The sequence below is a fragment of the Phodopus roborovskii genome, unplaced genomic scaffold (assembly GCF_943737965.1).
Source record: "Phodopus roborovskii unplaced genomic scaffold, PHOROB, whole genome shotgun sequence".
NCBI lineage: Eukaryota > Metazoa > Chordata > Mammalia > Rodentia > Cricetidae > Phodopus > Phodopus roborovskii.
The window spans coordinates 5,863,911-5,880,469 of record NW_026126460.1 but is presented as its reverse complement, the minus strand read 5'-3'; the positions used below and the strand labels follow the sequence as shown (position 1 = coordinate 5,880,469).

Sequence of the window (16,559 nt, the reverse complement as noted above, 5' to 3'; positions counted from 1 at the left end):
CAGACTTAGCTGCCCCTTACTCCCTTTGGAGTAGGAGCTGGGGTTTGCAGTTACAGGGAGTTGTGGAGATCAGGTTGTCCCTCCCACTGAGTTACTCTATGTTATGTGGAACAGTGACCCTGAGTGACTCCATTTTGAATACAACCTCAGAGGCAGGATGACACTGTATCTTGTTTGTGCATGCAGACACTGCTACCTGTCCAGCAACAAACTGGGAGGCACAGTGCCCTAGCTCATTCAGGTAAGAAAAAAAATGCCCATTGCGGAAGATTTGGGAGCTCATGACATCCTAAAACTGTATCAGGAAAATCAGGTCTGAGAATTCATCTAATACACTAGACCAGCAAAGAACACAACCCCCTCACCTGGGTCAACGGAAATGTGGGCTCCAATGAAGGCCTCACTTGTCTGTCCACCCTGCATGTGCTCCTGAGCCTAGCTCCACTCTGCCCGATTAGCTTTCTGCTTGATGTTGATGTACCAAATAGTCTGTCAGCCCCCCTCTCTGCCAGTCCTCTTCCGGCCCTGAGCCTGCTTGGCTCTGCCTCCAGCTGGGTTCTTAATAACTTAATAACTACAATGGCTCTTTGCATCTGTATTAGCTGCTGCCTTTAATAAACCCACTTCCCAAGTCTAGCCTCTTAATTAACCCCTTTGTAGTCCTCTTCTATAGCACACATGTCTTACTGCCTGGAGTGTGTGAGTTGAGAGTTAACCTAAGTACTCTGGGTTGGAATTTAAGGAAGCTGCTGTTGCCATGAGCCACACCACCAGGAGAAACTGGGGTTCCTTGGTAAAGTCTCAGCAACGGAACCCACACCCTGCGGTGTGCCTGTATTTATATCTTACTGGTGTGGGAAACACCAACTGTGGCTTCAAGAAGCCCATTTTCCCCTGTCCCCAGGCCACTGACCCTCGAGTTCCTAATCTGCCCTCTCTTACCAGGTCCCTCCACAGAGGACAAAGAGATCCCAAAGTTAGGGAACATTCCACCCACAGCCAGCAGCCCACTGCCTGTCAGCCACAGGCTTTTGGCACCATGGCCTCAGGGTCCCTCTACCCAGGAGCCTCAAATCCACTTCCAGGACCCATGTAGGCCTCTCTGCTCCAGTCCTTTCTCACCAAGAGAAGCCTGAGTGGGGGCTGAGGAAAGTCACTTGGAGTGAGTACAATTTGGACACACAAGTCAGGTATGTGGTCTGTGATGCCAGCAGTGTGGGACAGAGCAGGGCACAGAGAGATGAGAACTGGCCTCTTCTTATGCTTCTGCTTTGGGCCTATAGACACCAGGGGCAGGTCTGACAGCCTGTTACACACGGGGATATTTCGTGGCTGTGGGCTCAAGGGCCTATATCATTCTCTCAACTTTCTGCCTCTTCCTTCTCTAATTCAAGACTGCAAATTAAGTGAATGTCACTTTTAGAGAAAGTTGTGTTTTAATGTAACTATAATAATATCTATGGGAATTCTGTTTTGATTAAACATTTTTGTGTGTATGTGCAATTATAATAAAATCATGTTGAAGTGTTGAGAAGCCTACAGAAATAAAACAGCTGCTTAATTGTCTGGTGTAGACACTATTGTCATTATGTATATTTTTTCACTCCTAATTTCACTTTGTATATATGTACTTATATTGTATATGCCGATAATATTTAATGGTGCCAAATTCACAAATTTTAAATTACTTCACTTTAAACAAGTCATTTTTGTTTTTAAATTCTCGGAAGGTTACAGAAAAAGATTCCAGGTGAGTGTAAGTTCCAATGAAACAGTTATGTCGGGGTAGTCTTAAAGTGATCCCTTCTTGCTAGACATTCAGTTAGCCCTAACCCTTATTACAAGTAACACTGTGGTTCATATTGTTTTCCATAGTAAATATTTGACCTATGTCTGATTATTTTCCTGGAGCAGATTTAGGCAGTGAAACCGGTCAGTCAGAAAGTAAAACCTAATGTCCTCAATCCACGAATCCCATTGCTTGCCACAATTGACAAGAAGGGAGATTCTGAACGTCGGTCATTAGGACAGTGTGTTTGTCATTCAGCTTGGGACTTCATGAGCAAATATCCTCTACTCCAAACTTCCTGCAATGATTACCCAATTGTATTGAAGGAGTCACAAGCTGGTGCTGAGCCAGGCTATGTCTTCCCACAGACAGCCTCTACATTGGAGCCATCTTTACTATTCGCTGCAGCCCAGTTCTTTGGACTCTCTTTCTCCCAGGTGGACACATGTTGGCAGTGACCGAAGGCCAATGGAAAGAGAGGGGGTGGGAAGACAGTTGTCTTTGGTGCCTCTGCTCTTTCCCAGCACAAAAAACACCTGTGACTCATATGGGTGGGATGCACTGAGGGGCAAATACAAGAAGACGGAGAGAAGCGAGGGGAGAAAAGGGAAACTCACACTGGTTCTCTCTCTCTCTTTTTGGCTCATTTTTTTCTTCATCCAGGCAATATTTCCCATTCCCATTCATCTGGCAGCAAGATGAACTCTGTAGAAGACATCATTAATGGTTAAGTCAGAGAATTGTAGAGTTGTAAGAATCCAGAGGAGGTGGGCATCCAAAGGATGATGGCACCACATGTTTTCCATATGTGTCCCTCCAGATTCATACTGAAGCTTAATAGCCATTGTGGTTGTGTTAGAAAGAATGGACTAATGCCAGTGCAAACAGAGAAGATTCCTGTTTAAAAAAAAATCTAGGAACCCCCTTGCCTCCCTTTTACCCATAAATCTCTTCCACGATTGCAGTGCCTTCTGCCAAGTTATAACACAACAAGAGAGTTCTTGCTAAAGGAACCACCTGATCTTGGTGTACTAGCCTCCAGAACTGTGACCAATAGATCTCTTTTCATTAGAGTTGATCTACTGTGTGGTGTTCTGTTGAAGTAGCATAAAATGGACTAAAACACAGTGGTGGTAGAAGACTTGAGCTGTGTAAGTTGTGGTCTAGTTTAGTTGATGAAGCAGTCTGTGCTCAGCATGATGTTTTGTGGACATGCTGTGTTTTAATTCCTTTAATTATGGTTCCACTTCATGGACAAGAAAACAAGGGCTTAGAAAAGTTATATAACTTATCAAATTATGTATCTAGAGAGTTGTGCAATCAGAATTTGAGGTTATGCATTCTGATATGAAGTTAGTTTAAACTCGTTCAGCATAACTTTATATTCTAATTATTAATAGTAACTCAATTTCATGATTGTCTGTTCTAGTCTAGGCTTGTGCTCATTGCTTCCCACATATCAAGTCTTTAGTTTTCAATGCATGTCTAGAGACAGAAGGACAGGAAGCAGGTTGTCCGGGGGGGGGGGGGGTGAGAGATCTGGAGAACTGGAACTTCTGAAACCAGAATGTTGTCCTCTGGGTTGTCACCAAGGTGCAGGGATGGGTTCCACTGATGCCTCCTTCCTTTTGCTGAACCCACGGCCACTTCTAAAGTTTTAGAATGGGCCAATGGGCAGAAAGACGCTGCGGTCAATGTGTTTAAACTTGGAACCCAGCAATCTAGCTCAGTGGGCGGACTAGCTTAAGGGCTAGGAGCTAGAGATTGAGTGATGTGAAAACGTCTTATTTGTTTATTTTTGAGATGAGACAAAGTCTTATTTGCAGCCTACATCATCCCTGGACCTTCTGTATAGCTCAGACCACTCTGGCGCTTTTGGTTATTCTGCCTCAGCCCACCTCTTGAGTGCTGGAATTGTTAATGTGTGCAACCATGCAGTTCTAAGAACTTTTGGGGGCTGAGAGATGTCTCAGTGGGAAAAGTGCTTTTCTGAGTTCAATTCCTGGAACTCAGGTGTAGGTGGATTGAGAGAACTAACTTGACAAGTTGTCCTCTGACCTCTACATACACGTGTGTCTACACATGTTCCACGCATGTACTCACACACTATATAAATTTTAAAACATACAAAAAAATCACTTGAACCAGAGAATTTGAATCACTTGAACCAGAGAATTTGTGAGCCCTTGGGTTGTTGAAGCATCCCTGTGCTAGGTGCATGATCGTCCTCTGGCCTTTATGGATGATTCCTGCTGCATCAGTTTCCCTAGCTATTTACCTGCTCCCTTTGTAACAGAACAAGCGGTGTTTCCCGAGTCATGTTGACTATCCTGGCAAAATACTGAAGCTGAGGAGGTAAGGGCCTAGGATATCCTGAGTTTTAGCTAGTGGATCAGAAATACCAATGTCCCAGACTGGCATTTGGTAAGATGAAGCCAATCTTGTGAGCCCTTCCCTTACAGATTGTGACACTAACTCTGAGTAGTGTCAGAAGTAACTATGTTAAGCCACAGAGTACCCTGAGGATGTCTAGAGGGTTGGAAGACTGCTTGGTGTGGGAAGCCCTGCACGCCTGACAACAGGATTATTCCAAGGGGTTGTAGGGAAGCATCTGGTGTCTGCTTCAGAAGAATCTGCAGATGGTGAGGGCAGCCAGAGTCCCAGATGGATGCTTTGTTGATGCTGCAGACCTCACTCTCAATTGATTCCACCTAACGTGAGTGATGGAGAAGGCTTCTCCCCGCTTCCTCATCTCCATCAGTATTAATCTCATTGGAATCACACTCAGAGGAAAGAGGGGCATTCAATTGATGGAAATGTTTCAGTCGGGCGATGTCTCAACCAAAAGTGCTGTGGAAGCGACAGTCTGAGAAACAAACTTTTACCAGTTTTTCTTTATCATGAAGCAAGATGTTCAAATGGCCTAATCCATTTTCACTAAGAATATGCCATTTCCAAACTTCACCTTCAAAAAAGGAGCTATTATGGCTCTACCTGTCAGTGTTTCTGAAAAAAACACCCAGTTGTGCTTACTGAGATGGGCAAAAGCAGGAAATCATTTTTCTTTAAAACATAGTACTGTACTTTTCTTGAAGCCCATCTGGCATGTGTGTGGGATGGTTAGGAAGGCGCCCGAGTGGGGGTGGGCGTGATGGACGCTCCATGGGTCATTTCACCCACAGGTCTGAAACTTCTCACACTCTCCACAATGTGTCTGTATCTGGTGAAGTGGCATAAATTACAGTTTCGACTCCAAGGCCATTTCTCTGGGCTTGCTGTATCTCATTCATATGAAGTCTCTCTCTTCACCCACAATACCTCCCTTGCCCTTCATTGAAAAGGCTCAGGAGTCTTTCCAGATTTCACACGTGTTATCAGGAGTTACTCAGGACCTATTTGTGGGGTACACTCTTAAGAGAAGTACAGAACAGAAACTCAGTGAAAGGAAAGGACAAAATCAGGAAATGCCACTATAAGGGATACAACTTACTTGCCAGAGACATACATAGCTTGAGAATATCACTGCTTGGTCCAGACTTTTCCAGGATAGTTGTGTAGAGAAAGTAAACACAGGGTCACATTGCAGAAATGAGAGCTTTTAGTATAACAAAGATAGGCCACCTTTTAGGGGATTTAGCACCCATTAGATAAGCCTTGAGTCCCCCAAGTCCAGGCTTCTTCCTTGTAACATAACCTATCTCACATGCAGGGGTTACTGGCTCTCTTCAAATTGCCTGTGGGATCTGGGACCCAGGAGCTGCTGTGGGTGAAGCTACTCTAGCCATGCTTGTTGTGTTGAGGCCTTGACCCAGCTGGGGATCTGACATCTCTACCAGCCTCCAACAATGGTGGCAGGATAACTTGTTGGCTGGAGCAGGGTGAAATCACAGACCTTTGCAAGTTCCTGAGGACCAGTAGGTGGTGTTGGCAATCTCATACTATCAGAGGGGCTGACCCTGACGCAGAGGGATCATCTCACATTCCTGAGTCTCTTGGCTCTCACTGTTATCAGGTGAGACTATGATGGCATTTCTGTTCTGTTTTGCATTTTACACAGAATTTCCACAGACTCCTTCAATAGAATAATCTGCATCAGAAGCTCTTGTGACTCATCGCCCCCAAGGTTAGCGGCCACAAGCACTTTACCCACCATAGCCCAGGCAATCTTGAGTGCTCACATAAGGACAAAGGATTAAATCAGAAAAACAGATGACTCAAAACATGCATACATTTTACTCAAATGTACAAAGTAAATAAAGGAGTCTTTGTAAATTACTAGAGAAACTAATAAGAAAAGACAGTTCTGTAAACAAATTCAGATGAGGTGATAAATGCTGGAGTCTACACAGATTACTCAGGTTCAAAGATGGAGCCCTCCCCTCACTAGGTTTCAGACCTTGGGCAGTGACTTCACCATTTTGTACCTGGAGCTCCTTTTTTGCATGATTGACATGAAGTGCTTATCATGGATTAGTGTACAGAAAGTATGCAAGAAATTAGCTGTTGTGGCAAGCTGTAGATGTGAGAGCACAAACTCAAGTCTACAGAGGGTGGCTTTTAGGTTTGGTGCAAGAACTCCTAAAACCTAAGGGAAGGGACTCAGTGAAACATGTGGCGATGTTACAAAATAAAAACTAACGGAGGCACCCGGGCCTGGGATCATCATGTACACATTTGGGTGGAAATTCAAGAACTTCTTGGGAAGGAAGGGTATTGGGACCCTTAGGGTGACAGCTTAATTAGAGTCGCGGGCCGTGGGCTCTGCAACACATCACAGGCCACACTGCTCCCTGAAGGGATTGTCCTGGTCACTGTTCCCTTTTCTAAATTGCTATGTTACCTGATTCTCTGATGCTTAGCTGCCCGTGACTTCTGAAAACTGCTCCTAGTCCCTGCATTTTCAGTGAGATGTCAAAACTTTTTCCTTGATGAACTCAGCTTCCCCTTTGACACAGGGCTCTGTGCGAACGTTTTCTTTCAACAGCCCCTGCAGCCCTTATGTGGAAACCATTCATACTGCCTGTTGTTCTTTTGATGCAACTAATGCCTATAAAACACAAACACGAGACTCAGCGCCCACGTGGAGTTTATTGAGAGAAGGGAGAGAAAGGGGGGGGGGTAGCTGGTGGCCAACAGAAAGCAGGAGAGAGGAGAGAGGAGAGAGAGCAGGGGGGCAGAGAGAGAGCAAGAGGGGGCAAGAGAGAGACCAGAGAGAGACCAGAGAGAGAGAGGCTCTCTTGGCCCGCTTGCTTTAAAGGGGGCCTTGCGCATGTGTAACTGAGTGCTCTGGCAGCCAGGTAGAGCTTGAGCTTCCAGGTAAAGCTGAGGTAGTGATGACACGGCCATGAGCGTCCCGCCCATCGTTTGGGGTGGTGTCAGCTGGCTGCTAGTTCCTAACACCGCCAACATCTTCCTCCCATTTGGGCCAACATCTGGATGCTAGAGGTAGTGGACAACACAGGTCACCTGGCACAATGCAAGACATGGATGGAACATTTTTGGTGAAGCTCTCACAGAGGAAGCCACAGCTGAGAACGCATTCTTTAGTGACCCAAGTTAGGGAGATTTTGTCTCTGCTAAAATGGGGGTTGGGGAAGACTTCTTGAGGGTCACAAAAGTCAGAGAAACCTGTGTCAGGCAAGGCTGTGAAGCTAACCACACAGGCTGTGATATGTCACCCCCTTCTTGGTCAGAAAGCACAGACTGAGAAATAGCACAAAGCAGGGGCAGCGCTCAGGTGAGGGATTTAGAGGCTGTAACTGGATGTGACAAGGAGTGAGGGAGGAGGGCTGTGACCAGATTGCTTTCTGATCGGTGAAACCAGAAAGGACAGAAGAAATGTTGGAAGTCATAAGGCAAGCAGAAAACAAAGGGAAGAATGTGGTACAGAGCAGTGTCAGGTTGACTGGACAGGAGACTGAGGTAGGTTTGGAGAAAATGCTATCATCATCATCAACAACACATCAAAAAGAGAACAATCTCATTGCTCAATGAAAACAGAGCAATGTCAAGATACGTCAAAGAGAAGGCACAGCTGCCTCGTTCTTGTAATCGCTCACAAATTTCTCACAACTGGAGACCTAAGCATCAGCTGAGCCTTGTTCAAAAGCCATGGCGTCTAAGATGCATGGAAATTTAAGAGAACTTTAAATTTGTGCAGGATGTCACATGAATCCAGTGAATTATGTCTCATGACAAGATGAGCCTGGGAAACCATGAGCAGCAATCTTTGTGAGACATAACAATAAACCAGAGTGGTTCTAGAACATCAGAGATAGGCAACACTTGGCCTGTTTTGGTTTGTTTTTAAAGATGGGTATTAGGTGACATTGACTCCTCTCTTGGGCAGTCCTCTGGATCTGTTCTGACAGGGGTTATTTGTGACAGAACCTAAGAAGAGTGGTCTCTAAGAGAATACTAGGGACTTAAGAAAGCCAGCCTTCTCCTTGGGATAAGAATTTCAGGGTGGATTTGTGCAATTCCATGAACTGTGTTCATGGATTTCAGGGGCATTTGACAACGTTGGGCTCCTCTGTAGTGAGGACAGAAAATGTAAATGTATGAGACACAAACAACGGACGGTTCAGGGTTAATGATGTGATTATAGCTCTGCTTGACTTATTCTATTCAATAATTTAGTCAATGACTTGCATAAAGACAGAAAGCAATGCTCATCAGATTTGCAAAAATGGAGAAATTAAAAAAATGGCTTGACAGAATGATATGCACATATAAGACTTGAGAGGAACAAAGAAGGAGAAATGAACTTTGAAGTTCAAGGCATTTCAATGGCATACCTGTTTATGAGTCAGTGCATTTTCCTCCTTGATTTCTATGAGTCTGTGATATCATGAGCATCAGTTATACTCCAGTAACAAGTGTGACAGCAAGACAGCCTCAGCAACAGATAAAAACAAACTACAAGTCACTGCTTGTGTAGGCTAGCTCCAACTGCATAATCCCAAGATCTCAAAGTCTTAATATGTCCTAACACCATCTCAATAGCATTGAAAGTACATCATTGATTCCCAGACAGCAACTGTTTCAGTGAGCACATGGCATACCAACATGTACTACACTGAAGTCACAAGAGATGATATGTTGCCAAGAATGTAATAGTTACACGGAGAATGTCCTCGACTTTCACCTGGTTACCTCAGTCTGTCCTCCTCCTCCCCCTGCTCAGTGGGGGATGAGTAATACTTTTCAGCACTGATAGGAAGTGTAGATAGTGAGGATCAGTATAGACCTGTGTCGAGTGCTTTGGCTTTCTGTACATGGAGATGCTCCAGCATCCCTGCTGCCTGATGCCTTCTTATCTTATATTTAAGAAGGTGAGACTTACCACCCAAGGATTCTGTTAACTGTTCCAAGGAGGGTTCCGGATGGTTTCAGAGGAGAGCATAGATACTCATCACCGTGCCTGGCATGCAGAACCCACACTGGGTACCATGGCCTTTGAAAATCCTTTCCTAAAATTGAACAACAGGAGAATTCCAGGCTGAGAACTTCAGTCTTCAGAAATGAAATGAAATGTCTTTGTTTGGAGTATCTACAGGCAGGTCCAGGTCCTGACTACAGTATAACAAAGTCAACCTGTAAACCCCACTTTCCTAAGGATCAGGTGACTTAATAGAATGCTGGGAGTTGTAGTTTTTGGAAAATAGCAAAGACACCTGGGAAATAACAGTGTTCTAATGGTTTTGCCCTTAAAAAGCCCTATATTTCCTGTCTTGACACCATTTACTAGGAACCATAGGTGGACCTGGCCAGAGTTCATTCTGATAGTATTTAATAAAACCTTGCTTCAAATTTGGCTCAAAATCGTGGGACTGGTTTCTCTCTCAGGAATAACAATGGTAGCCACTAATGTTTTTATTGTTCGTATTTCCAATATGCGGAAGAGACTTTGGGGGGAAAATTCCACTGAAGTGGCTGGGAGAGGGAGTTTTTGATGTCAACCCAGTGCCTTCCATCAAGGGCACAACTCAAAGCCACCAAGACCACTTTTTAAAAATTACTTCCTCACTCTGCTACCACACAGGCACACAAAACAATTTAAGCTGGAGATGTATTGTCAAGGACAATTTCTATGAAGGGAAATCTATCTTTTCTACCTCTTGGCTTTTGGATTAACTTTGGCAATTACTTGAGGTTTTGCTTACATTTGCACATTTTTTACTAAGAAATATTTAGTACATGAATTGGAAGATTCTGTAAATCTTGACTAGGACACAAATACAATCAGCTGTACCTCTGATGCAGAGGGTTTCTTAGAGGAAGGACAACAAGTAGGCCTGTGATTTGGTAGTCTGCCAATAATCTCTTAAAACAGCAATTAACTCATTTGTGTGTGTGTGTGTATTGTGGTCGTGTCGGTGTGACTTCATGAGTGTGTGCATATGCATACAGATACATGTGCATGTGGAGGACAGAGATTAATGTCAAGTGTCATTCTTAATTGTCTACCACTTTATTGTCTGGGTTAGGATTTCTCATTGAAACCAGACCTCATGAAGTCAACTACAGAATTTGTCCAGCATTCCCTGGGATTCTTCCTGTCTCTGCCTCCCTAGTGCTGGGATAGAAGGAATGGCTATTTTACTCAGCCTTTTACATCAATATAGGGGCTAGAACACAGGTCCTTATGCTCCTAGGCAGACACTTTATTGGCTGAACTATTTCTCCAGTAGTACTGATATGACTTTTTAGTTGCATGGAAAGGTAAAAACTCTTGTTTTGAAAAAGTTTATAACTTATTTGGGGCCACTTATATGACACAACCTTCACAGAAGACCTCACAGCATATGAAAATATGTTGGCCACAAATTAGCTTTTCTGGCTAGAATTAGCAGCATGACTATTTACACCACAAAAAAAGAGTATTTGTCCCATTTCATCTCATTTTCTTGTCTCAACAAGATACATGTGAGTCCTTCCTTTGTAGACTTTGTGGTAAAAGCAAATATCCCAGTGGTGGGGTCCCTGAAGCTATGAAACAACAGGAGCCATTCAGTCTACAGACACTTTCTTCAGGCTCTCCTCCACATTATTACAGAAGCAAAATAATCTCAAGTGGCAACAAAGAAAGCCTCAGAAGGAAAAAAAGAAATTCAGGAGAGAATAGTGTCTCTTTCTTTGAAGGGAACAGAGCCCTTCACTTAACATCTATGTCCTCAAACCATAATTCAAGGTCTGGACAACTAAAGAAGACACCCATTCTTGTTGCTATGACAAATGCATATCCAAAGCATCTTTTGGGGGACAAAAGGTTTATTTGGAGTACAATGCCAGTTCCCAGTCTATCAGTGAGGAAATCAGATCAGGAACTCAAGGCAAGACCTTCAAGGCAGTCCTCCTTGCTAGACCACATAGCATTACCTCTGACCCAAGGACTCAATTCAAAACCAGAGTGTGGTAAGAACTGTGGAGGAGGATGCTTGCTGGATCTAAGTCAGGCTCATGCTTTGCTAGCGTTCTTACACGGAAGCATTTGCTTAGGGAATGGTGCTGCCCTGTGGGCTAGGCCTTTCTGAACCAATTAACAATCAAGACAATCCCTTCAGACAGACTCACAGACTAACCTGATCTAGACAGCTCCTCATTGAGGGTTTCTCCCCAGATATCTCTAATTATGTCAAGTTGAAGGTTAAAGACAACTAGGGCAGCTTGTTAAGTCTCAAACTTGTTAAAACATGCTCTCACCTGGACAGGGTGAACCCTGGTTTCGGTGCTTCCTATGCCTTCAACAGTGGTGACAGCAGCCCCATAGAGAGCAGATGGGGGTCAGGCAGGCAGCAACAGAGAAATGACTTCCAAGTGTATGCCGTGAAGCCAAAAGGAATTCATAGAAATGACAGTAGTATTGGGAAACAAACAAAAAATGCATTTACAGTATTATAATTATTTTGACATGAAGGTAATCGAGTACATGGTAAAATCAAATCACCAAATAAATGATTTTGAATTTAACTATGTCTGCCTAAAAATAAATATTATAATTAAGAAAGTCATTCTCTCCCCAAATTATCTTGTTAGAAACAGGAGTTGAAGTGGTCTCGGTTGATACACCCAGTTCATCTTGTCAGTTGTAAAAGCCAGTTAAATAAGAATCTGTTTCTCCTGTGAGTGATAAAGGTTGTGTGTGGATTCAGAGAAGACCTGAAAGGCTTGGGAAGAAGCTAGGTGAGATGACCTACAAGGTGTCATAGTTGCACCAAGTCTATGTCCCATGAACACAAGTCACTTTGCCTGGTGTGCTGTGCTTAGGGAATATGTAATGTCATAGGAAGGAGGAAGCAGGCTTTCCCAGCTTTCCTGGGGTGGCACTTGTAGGAGGGATCCTGTCTTACAAAGCAGTGGGCTCAGGGTCCATGAACTAATACTCACTAGTTCTGTGACTATGGAGAGAGTACAAATTCTCTCAGAACCCCCTTCCACCATTTGTGAAATGCAGTGCCAACATGGCTAGGAAGCGGTACAGCTCTGTGCCACAGTCTCCAAAAAATAACTTAGAGCTTGCCTTTTTCAGTTCCAGCTCATAAAACTGAGGTTGTCTCAGATTCCTTTCTAGAGTGAAGAATAGTCCAGTGTGCCAGGAATAAGTCCTAAGGGGAGTCAGGATGGAATTGTCAGCAGGCCTGGCTGTAGAGGAATGGTAACTGATCTTTTTGGAGATGGGGTCATATCTTGAGATCATCACTGTAGGTGTACCACAGTCACCTCCTCCACAGCCATATTTTGTCCCTGTGAGTCGGACTGGAAAGATTAGGGTTAAGTAAGAAGGAGGAACTTGAACTTTCAGTTCTTTTCATAAAAGTTTCACAAATGGCATAATGACACCAGGACATGTTATATATCTATTGTGGTAAATAAGGATCAGGATAAACAAATAGGCCGAATAGATGTTTATTCAGGGGGGACTCACCCCCGCCGGGGGGCCCCCGGGGGTTCCCCCCCCCCCCCCTCCCCGCGCCCCGGGGGCCCCTGGGCCCCTCCGACCTCCTCCTCCCCCGCCCCCCCCCCCCCCCCCCCCCCCCCCCCCTGGGCCGGGTCCAGTCCCCCAGAAGGACTATCTCACTACATATATCCTTTCTTTTCTCGTTGCTATGATACAATACTTGATAAAAGCAACATAAGGACAAAAATTTAGTTTCCTCTGACTCACAGTTCAAGGTACAGTCCACCAAGGTGGGGAGGTCAGGGCACTGGAAACTTAAAGAAGACTCTGACTTTGCATCCACAGTCAAGAAACAGAGCCCTGAATGCAGGCAAGCCTCTGCTCAGTTTGCTTCCTCCATTATATACAGTCCAGGATTCCCCTGCCAGAGAACGGTCCCCCCCCCCCCCAAACAAGTAAGACAGGTTTTCCCATATTGATTCAGATAAGATAGCGATCCACAAGCAATCACAGAGAACACCTCTCAGGTGGTTGTAGACTCTGTCAGAGTGACAATGAACACTGGTTGTCACAGTATAGGACTTCTTGAAGTACCTCACTTGCCTGACAAATGATTGGTACTCAGTGTAAATCAGAATGTGGCATCTCCTGAGACAGCAGTAACTCTAGGGGGGAAGTAGTCTGACCCACAGACCTCCAGAACAGCAAGGGAGACCCCGCTCTCCCCCAGCTCTTTGAAGACCTGGTCATTCCTATTTAGACACACTCCAACTTTGGTTTCCCATCAGTGCTATCCCTTTACTAACAAAGTCAGGAGGGGAAGGAAACTAAAAAGCATCCCAACCACCGAGGATGGAGCATTTCCACTGTAATTGGAAACTCCACAACACAACTTCTATTAATCAAGGAAACAGCAAGATGGGAAAGAGAGAAACAAAAGCCAAAACACACTAAATCTGGGTGTGCTTGGCCTAAAAAGTGGGCAGAGAAATTTAGAGTTACCTGACACAGTGGTCTTTAAGTTTTCAGTTCATTCTTGAGTTCACAGTGGAGAGGACGGGGAGTTGTAATCTTTGTAGTCACAGTGTTGGCTAGCTAGTTAGAAATCAGCAAGTTTCTTCATAGTCCTTGAAGATGCCATGCAGGAAAATTGCCATCAATATTTCTATTCAGCTGTGAGCTCTTTGTACAACACTACTGACTGATCATGGAAGGTGCTACTAGTAATAGTGTCAAGGCTGTTAAAAGGGTAGCCAACTGCTGTTTGGTTGGATTTGAGTCTCACTGTCAAAAGCTTGTGACTGGGGAGGTCATAGGCTGCAGTAAGGAAGTGAGTGTTGTTGTTTTGCTAAATGGACTTGATACAATTGTCAAATGCTTTCTAAATAATTTTGTTCATGCCCATAGATCAGTGATACTATCTGATATAGTCCAAAATGATTCTTTTTTTTTTTTCAGGGGCATCAGCAATTACAGAGATCTATAATTAGTCAAAATGATTAAAATAAGTGACTGTTGAATGTTCAGCCATGAGTTGGACATCTTTATCATCCCCTGAAAAACTTAGGAACATCATGGAAGAGGCTGTCTTCTGGGCATGATAGCCATTGAACTCTTGAACTCAGAACAGCTGTGAGTACCGGTCAAGACCTGAACAAGGGTGGTAACATCAACACCCTATAATTGGAGGTGGAATGTGTCATATAGCATCACACCTCTCAGGATTTATAGACAGCTAATGGTTGATAGGAGAGGGAGAGATGTTTTGGGGTAAAGCCACTGGTAAGGTTTCCATTCTCTGGTAGATGACCTGCACCCATGGTCCTGTAAGCAACCCTAGTGAAGCTCACTGCTTCGTAAAAAAGAAAACACACACACACACACACAAAAGTAGAAGAAGGCAAGTTGGGGAGAGGAAGGCGGTCATCAAGAGTGGGAGGGGCACCAGAGGGCAATGGGGTGTATATGTATGAAATGCAGTGTATATGTATGAAAATATCATAGTAAGCCCATTATTATATGCAATGAACATGTGGCCAATAAAAATGACAACCACAAAAGAAATGAGCAAGCTTCAAGGTCGTCAAGGAAGGGTCCCTCTCTTGTGATCAGCGTGGGACTCAGTTACACAGCCCTGCTAACTCAGCGATTCTCCAGGAGGGGGAGTATCCCGATTGCCCCACCTTATTGCCCTTCTTTAAGATTTAAAACACCAAATGTAAGGAGAACTAGAGAGCAGATGGAGGCCAGGTAGGCAGAGGCTGCAGGCTTTTCCTGAATAATCCTCAGAAGGCTACTTCCTCCTGGGAAAGGGAGGCCTCTTTCCTATTACTGCATTTGTCTTTAGAAAGAGTCTCAGGGAAAGCTGCACTTCTGATCCTCCTGCCTCACCTCCTGAGTGCAGGGCTCTTGGCAGGTACTGCCACTTCTGGTTTATTGTGGTAGTGGGGACTGAACCCAAGGGTTTGTGCATGGTAGGTATGTACTGCACCAATGGGGCTACATCCCTGTCTAAGCTAATCAGTTTGTAGATTTTTTTTTTTTAGTTTTTCTTTAATTATTTTAACCTTCCCTGTTATGTGATTTTTGGTAAATAATAAATGAATGAATCTGTGTGATAGCTCTGGCTCCATGTGAAGACACGATTTTTATGAACTCCTGGGAAGATTATAAGAGTATTATGTAGCTTCCTGATAAAGAACATAGACACATCTCCCTCAGTAGTTATTCCAAATGGAGCTGTCAATCACCTGGACTGGGAAATGCTCCTCAGAATGCTTCCTGCTTCAGAGCCCTGAGGTCTAGAACATAACAACCACTCAAATATGCATATTGGCACGGTGGTCCATTTGGCCATTGTCCACCCTCACCCTTGAGAGCGCTTTCCTCTCCAGTGGTCTTTTTGGATATTGAACAATCTCACTATTGAGGGTGTCTTGTTAGTCTACAATACATTTGCCTATAATCTACTTATGCTCTGTGTCTGTTCTGAACCACAGAACTCAGTAGTCAAGGGTAACTACAGCACATCTAGCTGGTTATGGGATTGTGAAATATCATCATGTAAAGATCACACACACACAGAGGCACATGTACACACACACATACACACACACACACTCATACATGTATGCACATACCCACATACACAAATGCGCACACATACACACTACATATTATACACAGAGAAAATATAAAAATATTTCTTGCCAGGTGATGGTGGCACACATCTTTAATTCCAGCACTCTGTGTGTTCAATGCCAGCCTTGTCTACAAGAGCTAGTTTCAGGATAGCTTCCAAAGCCACAGAGAAACCTCGTCTTGAAAAACAAAAAAAGAAAAAAAAAAAAAAAGGATTTCTCTAGCCCTGCTTCCAGAAAAGTATTCTAAAAAAAGAAACAAACAAACAAAAAATAAAAAACAAACAAACAAAAAAATTGTTATCTGGCTAGTCTATCTTCTAGGGGTAGATTTGGCAGTTTCCAAACTCATCCCTGTCTTGGCTCAGTTTAGAAATTGTCAAGTCTTTGCCTGTCCCCATGCAATAACTGGGAACATCCAAGGAGAAATCGTGACAGATTTTGATATTATTTACCGTGCTTGTGACCAAATGAGAAGTGCTATGTGTGTGCGCGCACATGTGTTCAAATGCACGTTAGCATGCGTTGGTATGTGTATGGAGGTCAGAGTAGAATGTCAGTGTCTTACTGCCGTGCTGCTAACCCCAGGCTAGCCCGTGAACATCCAGACTCTACACTCGTCATCTCCCATCTGGCCATAAGAACACTGGATTAACAGATATGCCCTACCTTACAGGCTTTGTGTGATTTGGGGACTGAAATTCTGGACCCCACACTTACACACAGGCAC

At 44.0% G+C, this 16,559-nt stretch overlaps 1 pseudogene; it reads right to left on the bottom strand.

Annotated features, from left to right (window-relative positions):
• LOC127226529 (aldehyde oxidase 3-like) overlaps positions 1-16,559 on the bottom strand; it is an 84,028-nt pseudogene that overhangs the window by 65,620 nt on the left and 1,849 nt on the right.